Raw genomic sequence first — 8,177 nt, forward strand, 5'->3', positions numbered from 1 at the left:
CACTATTGTGAATTCCATTGTTTAACCACGTTTCTGTAAGTACTATAATATCATAGTTCGCAGTAGCCAAATTACAGTAAAATTCATGAGTCTTAGTTCGCAGACCTCTTACATTCTGATAATAAATATGTAACGAATTGAATTTTGAATTACAGCAACAATAAAACAAGACACTAAACTTTTACAGAATTAAGTAACAGAAATTAAATACATAACTTATTAAGAATATTCAGGTCTTTTACATATATTAATTCAGAATTTTCAGTTTTACGCATAAAGACTTTTCCATGTTTCACCCACACGTACTTGTAATTCATCTCCTTTCCCTTCAACCTGGCTGCTGCATGAAGTGCTTTGTTAGCGGACGAAAGATGTTCAATAACATAGATTGGTTGTTTGTTGCCTCCAATGCCAATGTGACTAGAATTAAGTTTGTCTTTGACATTAGCCTTGTTGAATTTTATTACGTGCGCTAAAAAGTCGTCTCTTATTAGCGGAGTAGCCAATTTTACAATAATGGAACGAGGGCGGTTATCAGTTTTGTTATTCTTTGCAATACGCGTGCAATGGTGGATATCATTGTCCTGGAGCTCGTAGGATATGGTACGAGAAAGCTGTTTAATTAGTGTAGGTAAATTCTCATTTCTGTGTTCTGGTACGCATTGTATCTCAATATTATTTGATCTATTATATTGTTCCATATTTTGAAGTCTAATAGTAAGTTCTCGTACGGCGTTACTCAAATCACATTTCTCCTTCTGCAGTGTGTTAATTTGTTGTCGGTATCCATTGATATCCTCTTTGGTTGACTCATACATATCATTAAGGAACACTACTGAGTTCTCTACTGAATGGACTTTCTCAATAATTACTTTTAGTTCCGCAGCAACCATTTGTTTTAATGTGTTATTAAGTTCTGTTATAAAAGATGATCTCATTCTGTCCAACTCTTCTTTGAAAATATTCCTTATGTCCTCTTTCTTAATGTTCTGACCGTCGCAATCGCAACAATAATCTCTAACGGAGTTTTTAGTGCCTTGCTCGGATTCATTACCTGAACGGGATGTAGGACGACGGAAGGTTATATTTCCACTGTCAGACATTGGACTCAATGTATCGCATCTACTTGGGGTATCAGTTTTACATTGTTTATTTTTACAGGTAGAACATTTCCATAAACTTCTTTGAGAATTCTCCAATTGAGCAAAACGCTTGTTCGTTATACTCGCACAACTGAGATTAAATTTATTGTTACATGAGCAGCAAACCAAAAATTCTCGACCAGTAATTTTATTTAGGCATTTAGCACACTTGATGTTCGGCATTGTAATGTAGTATTAATAATAAAAAAAAAAAAAAAAAAAAAATTATCAATAACTTTGGTTTCGAAGCCTGGGGTCCAACTGGTGAAGGCACTTGTTATACAACTGAGCTATTTTTAATGCACTAGGGGTGTCCAAAGTATTCAGTTATAACCAACAATTTTAATGTCAATGATAATAATCGTTATAATTCAAATAAAAGTCAGTTTGAAAATTGTATTTTAAAAATTACCCCACACTATTCCATTTTATATTCACAAGTCTTATTACACTCATTTATCCATATTATTGTACTGGTTGTAGGTTTAACACTGAATACCTTGTATTTCCAATAAGTTATTGACCGTTTAAAGAGTTTTTGTTTATTTTCGTAATGTAAACACAGCAGCACTCTCACTGAGAAGTTTTTTGTAAATTTTTGTATTAATCGTATATGTAGCACTGAGATAACACGTACAGTTAACTATGGTAACTAGCACATACTATTCATTATATCACTGAGACTGAAAAGGACTTATAAATATTTTTAAACATTTAAATTGCGCGGTCCAATGCTATCACTAACATAGATGTCAAACATGATATATATGTAATGATTTATCAGTTTTTAATAAATAAATAAAGAATAAGCAAGTATGATAACAATGATGGTTCTGTCCGCCATGATGTATCGGTCGATGACGACACCTGGCTATACTTTGGAATACACCCTAATTTGTCTAGTGAAGTCGAAATTAGAACCAAGGAAGAATTAGGGAAGATACTAACTAAGAAAGACCCAACCGAGGCAAATTTATAATTAACGTATAATGCACTGGCCTTACTGTGCTGTCTAAAAAGGCAAGTATAAAATTTGTGACTCAAGTTGAGCAGCACCACTTTCTGACTAAAAGAACCTGACACAAACTCATAGATACAAAAAAAGTTACAAGTATTCATTATACAATACCCAAATATTCGTATTATTATTATTGTAATTTACCGCTTTTTGTTCTTCAAATTACGTTACAGTTGCAGATCTCTGAGTGCCATCAACTGCATTCGTCTATTTCAAGTGAGTCGTCACAGCCCCTGTGGCCTAATGGATAAGGCATCGGCCTCCTAAGCCGGGGATTGTGGGTTCGAGTCCCACCAGGGGTACACTCATTCTTTTTTATTATAAAAGCCTAGACAATTTTTTCAAAAAGCAAAATAAAGTTTAATTGCTTTTGTAAATTCCCAGTCTTAATTATTAGATATAGTATGCATACGGTACTTGAAAACACACTCATGTATAAATTAGTGCTGTAAATGGTACGAAATATATAGGTAGCGATAGAGAGGTTTATAAATTATAAAATCGGCACACCGTGCGTCAGTTACCTTACTGCAAACCTCCTTTACGATCAGCGTAATCCTATATTTCTAAATATACCTAACGCCTACATAAACCCAAACTGATATATTTACATAATTAAATAACATATTAGATGTATGTGTATATTTGCATGAAAGAAGAGGAAATACTTTCAAAGTACACGTGTGTCGTAAATTACAATATTTCACGTAATAATTAATATCCGCCCGCACACTTTAACACTTCTTAGATGTTAGATTTACGCGGATATCTGTTTATTACTAGCATTTGGATACAACTATAGGCACATACATACATACTGGTAGATTTGTCATATGTGAGAGTCTGGGTAGGTACCACCGCAATGTCTGTTTCTGCCGCTAAGCAGAAGTGTGTAATCACTGTTGTGTTCCATTTTGAAGGACATTGTAGCCAGTGTAACTACTGACCATAATAAGATTTAACATCTCATGTCTCAGGATGGTGAGCGCAGGGGAATACCAAGCAATAATTTGTAATTTAAGGTGTTGGATGGTGTTTCTACTGTTTATGGGCAGTCGTATCGCTTACCATCAGGCGAAAGGCAAGCTCGTCTCTTCATTCAAAGAAAAAAAATAAGATAGTCATTAGATAATTTGTAATCAACATACATCTGAATGTGAATAGTAATAATGTTTGTAAGAGGCAAATGTAGAAACTTAGGAACGGATTTTGATGTAGTTTGGCACAAGGATAGGCCATGTTCTGTTTTGATATAATTTAAGCCTGGAAAACTACACCATGGGACTTTTATTAGGGAGCTTCTAGCTAGCGAAGCCGCGAGCAATACCAAGTTGCTAATGAAAAGTGTTCATGCTGTGGTTTGTATTCAGTATAACCTGGTGAAGAATTGTACACAGTCGACGGTTATTGGAAGTTATGCTTTCTTTTTCCGAAGAATTAATAGAAATAGGCCAGCTATAACTATGAGAAGACAAAAATATAAAATTATTTTCACATTTATATTATTAGGTATAAACGTATTAGGGAACTGTTCATGCGTTTCCGACGCGCTTTTTATTTAAAAATAACACGTACCTGTCTAGTGACGTCATATCCTGTGTCGCAGTTTCAAACATGTGTACACACGGGGTCAATGCCCCACTGTGTTGTAGCTGACCTTGGTTTATTTTTGGTTTATAGTGATTGGAGTACTGAATACTCTTATTGGGTGGAATTATTCCAAATGGTTTAGTTTAGAAAATTATTGGAGTAGCTGTGGCTTTTCTAAATGCTAGGATATATTTTTCTTTTATGGCGCCATTTCGATCTCGAAAATATTCAATTAAACTGTTTTGTGTCGTGTGAACTTTTGAGCATTATAATTATTGGCAACGGTAGGAATTACTTGTGCAAATCAGAATTTGTATATTGCTAATGCTCAGTATAAATTCGTATATTGTCTTAAATCCATAACTCTTCCACTTTGTTGTCATAACATCTCATTTAGTTGCTCTGATTTATTAGGCGTTTGGTATTAGGAGAGCGACATGATTTCCCCGTTATTCATTTAAATAAATAAAATTTAAAGTCATACCTATTACCTCTACTCTCTGCGTTTTCTAGTAGTGGGATATATTTAATACCCGCCCGGTTAACGACCACCGTACACAAGGCTTTAAAACCCGCCATAGTGGCCCAAGTGTGTCGCGTTCCGGGATCGGCCTATGTATATTCGGTTCTAACAGGCCGGCATAATTGTATCGACTGCCGAGGGGTAATCAACTCTCGTCAGTCGACATTCCAGACCCCACTCCACTTACCATCAGGGGCAGTGGGATCACTATGTGCCCGTATAGAAAAATCACTCTTTTCCTCTATACAAATACTTTTTAAATATTTATCAAGTCTAAAATATATTAACAGCAACAAACCGGTATAAAACTCGTTATATACCTGTTCTAAGGCCGTCGCTGATTGGTCCAAATATCGAACACACCTGTCCACGTGACGCGGTGGCCAATCACAGCGTTTCACACCTGCGCGCTCGGCGAAAGGCGGGAACTACCTGCCAGGTGTGGGTAGAGATAAGGTTGTGTTTATAAGTGGGGTGTTACTGTTTTATTTTTTAGACAGTAAGGCGTTCTTCTTGACTGTACCGTAAGTGGGTACAGTTGAATATATTTTTCTTTCACTTGTACATACGAAATCAACATTTTGTGTTCTTTAAAATTGGACTCTACTGCATTGAAGAAAGTTATTTTATAACGTAATATCTATTGTTTGAAATTCGAATTTTCTTTTAGAAAAAAATATTATTGAAGAACAATTTAGCTTCCTATTTTAAAAATTGAATATTTCGTACAGTCGAGTTGACTTTTAAATAGTTTCGCCTATAGTCATTTCAATAAGGAGCTTCTCAAACTATTAAAGAATTAATTAAAATATAACATACAAAAATACTCCCCACCACTCCCCCCAGTTTAGATAATAACCAAGAACGAGTGCCAAGTGTATTGTGTAACGCATTACACGGTGTTTAGAGATGTACGGCGGAAATCCGGCGCGGTGGTAATGACGTGCGGACGGCTTACCTGAACTCGCTGCTCATTAGGGGTGTAGGGATGTGGCGGTGTCGATGGCTCTTTTAGGAATTTTAATAAAAAAAAATTGTATGAAGCTAAATAAGTTACTCTTTTTGTAAAATACTACGTTGGTTTGATTGCAAGTTTCGCAAGACGGTCGAATGTGATGCAGTTTGAATCAATGCCCAATTAATATTTTGTCTTGTGTCTATTTTCTAAATTACATAAGTATTTAATAGTAAGATTTCTTCGGTTAGGCCACAGGTTTGTTATTTGCTATCGCTAAACAGAGTGTAAGCTCTGTTATGTTTTAGTTTGAAGAACGTTGTAGGTTATCATTGCTGTGTTAGCCTCCGGGAAGTTAGTGCGGAACATATTGCATGTCAATTAGATACATATAATGAATCTTAAAAAAGTGCTTTTACAGCTATGATGTTAAAAACTACTTGCCCTTCTATTGATGCTTTACAGTTAGACATACTAGTACATAATTTATGGATTCCTGGTAATTCAAAAAAATACATTTAAAAATAATCACATCACGTTGTTCTCTTGTAATGTTTCATCAGAAACAAGTATGTTATCACAGCAGAATATGATCTTGCGATGATTCGCATACGAATCTAATGCAGAGCAAAACGTAATTTCTCCGAAATTGATACAGAGTTGTAGCAATTAACAAGAAATACACGAAGTTGATTTATGATAATTAAACTGTCCATTAGCAAGTATTGCGACGTCACGCCGCCGACGCGACGCCCGCCATTCACCTGGCAAACTCTTACCAATAGTGCTGTGATTGTCGATAGATTAAATATGGATGTGATATCGATAATACAAGATATTTTCTAAATTTAAATAAAGACATTTATAAAAAAATATGGAGTGAAAATTACAAAGTGGATTATCAGTAGTACACAACGTCCTTCTAATATTTGATCCAGGTTAGTTTAAATTTAATTACCCAGTATGATTGAAAAATACATTTAATTTGAGAAACTATAGTATTTGATTAGTACTAAAATTATTTTATTTCTTCCTATAAATTTTTTTCAGAGAAAATAAATGATCTTTTATAACAATATACAAAAAACAGCTCACACATTTTATTAAAATTAATCTGTAATCGTATTAATGTTTCGAATCACTACAAGTCATTCCAAAAAAAGCAGCCACTCCGCCCGTATTATTTACAGATAACAAAACACATCCGTTTTTACAGCCAACAGACAGCGTAACCCTATAACAATAGTTCCATGCCAAGACAAACTTGTCGATAAAAATAGCGACGTCGCACCACGTCCCTATGGCTGTTGGTAGGCGCCACCTTTGCCAAAACGGCTCAACACAACACGTCCAACGAAAGGTGTTCCTGACAGCCATCCTACTGCGCCGCCGCCGTATCTTTGGAATGATTGACGTATATCGTGTTTAAAGATTTTGAATATAGAATTCAAGTAGTTTTGAAATCGCTTGTTTTAAGACGCTTCCTTAATCTGATTTCTTATATAAAGTGAATGAAGCTAGCGGTTATCACTTTCTATGTAACTAAATATTTCTTTATATTAAAAAATATCGTTGAGTAGGATTTTTTTATAATAGTGAAATAAAGAGATTAGGAAGTTGCTCGCCTTGCAATAGCCTTCAGATATTTCGTAATTGTTTACATAGAGTTTAAATTCATATTATATCTTTATGGTGCCACGTTTCACTCTGAGGTATAAGATGTTAATTATTATAAAGCACTATGTTTCACTACAATATTCTTCCGCGAGCGGCGATAGCCTAGTTGGTGTGGAACGGTCTGCTGAGATGACTGTTCGCAGGTTCAAATCCCAAGGACAAATACCTCTGACTTTTCTAAAATCAAGTGTATTCAATTCTTTGTGAATTATCGCTTGTTTTAACTATAGGAATTTTGAGGGTGTGTGAAGTCTACCAATCCTCACTAGGCCAGCGTGGTGGACTAAGGCCTAATCCCTCTCAGTAGTAGAGGAGGTCCGTGCACAACAGTGGGACTGTATATAATAAAGGGCAGATATGATATTATTATTTTATTCTTTAAAACGGTGACAATATTTGCGCAAAGGTTCGTGATATGACGATGGTAGATACCTTACGACACTCGCATACGAAAAATCGCTCAAATATCATAAACTAGTGACCAGCCCCAGCTTCGCTTGGGTAACACAAATTATCTATAGCCAGATGACTTCTAGTAGTCAGATGTAATCTAAAGATTACCTAAATATTTGATTACAATTGCTCCGGTCATTTTGAAGACCGTGGGGAACATACAAACATAAATAAAATTTTATATTATATAGAAGATATATAAAACAGGACCCATTGAATACCTACTTGTTAATATTATGTCAAAATTGGCACTACAGAAGTATGTTCGCCATACTGCACTAAAGGTGACAGCGAGAGAATACCTTGGCGTTGAAATTAACTGTGGAACGATTTTTAACGTTTTTAGACTTGGCACCGGCGCAGCGGCGGCTGAGGAAGAGGGCGGAGGTAACTGCGCGTGAAATTATGAATACTGATGTATCTCTCATTGTGGTATTGTTGGGGGAGTTGTTTGAAGTTTTTGTTTGTGGAATTGCGAGACAATAGAATTCTACGTTTGGAGTGCAATGATTTTTTTAAATGCCAGTTGCTTGCATGACAGTAACTTGACTGCTCAGGAAGTTAGATCTCAACTTTAAGTCATGTATCTTTGAGTAAACACTGGTTATCGTGTTTGTTCCAGAGACATAATGCAGAAATAATAAACCGATCTTGTCTTTGAGTAGGATCTTAAGTAGTCGTTTAAGGTATTGAACTATTTAATAAAGAATACTTGGATTGTGACTTAAGCGCTTGTTATCAATTAAGTCGGCACCGTAATAAACAAAATTCAGTTGTCAAATTATTATATGGCTTAAGAAATCATTTGAGATGTTAATA

The 8,177-nt window shown here is 35.3% G+C and overlaps 1 non-coding gene across 1 annotated transcript; it reads left to right on the forward strand.

Moving 5' to 3' along the window:
* Positions 1 to 2,389: 2,389 nt before the first annotated feature.
* On the forward strand, positions 2,390 to 2,462 carry Trnar-ccu. The gene has a single exon. It is a non-coding gene; the product is annotated as a tRNA-Arg (tRNA).
* Positions 2,463 to 8,177: the final 5,715 nt, after the last annotated feature.

The sequence above is a fragment of the Manduca sexta genome, chromosome 20 (assembly GCF_014839805.1).
Source record: "Manduca sexta isolate Smith_Timp_Sample1 chromosome 20, JHU_Msex_v1.0, whole genome shotgun sequence".
Lineage (NCBI taxonomy): Eukaryota > Metazoa > Arthropoda > Insecta > Lepidoptera > Sphingidae > Manduca > Manduca sexta.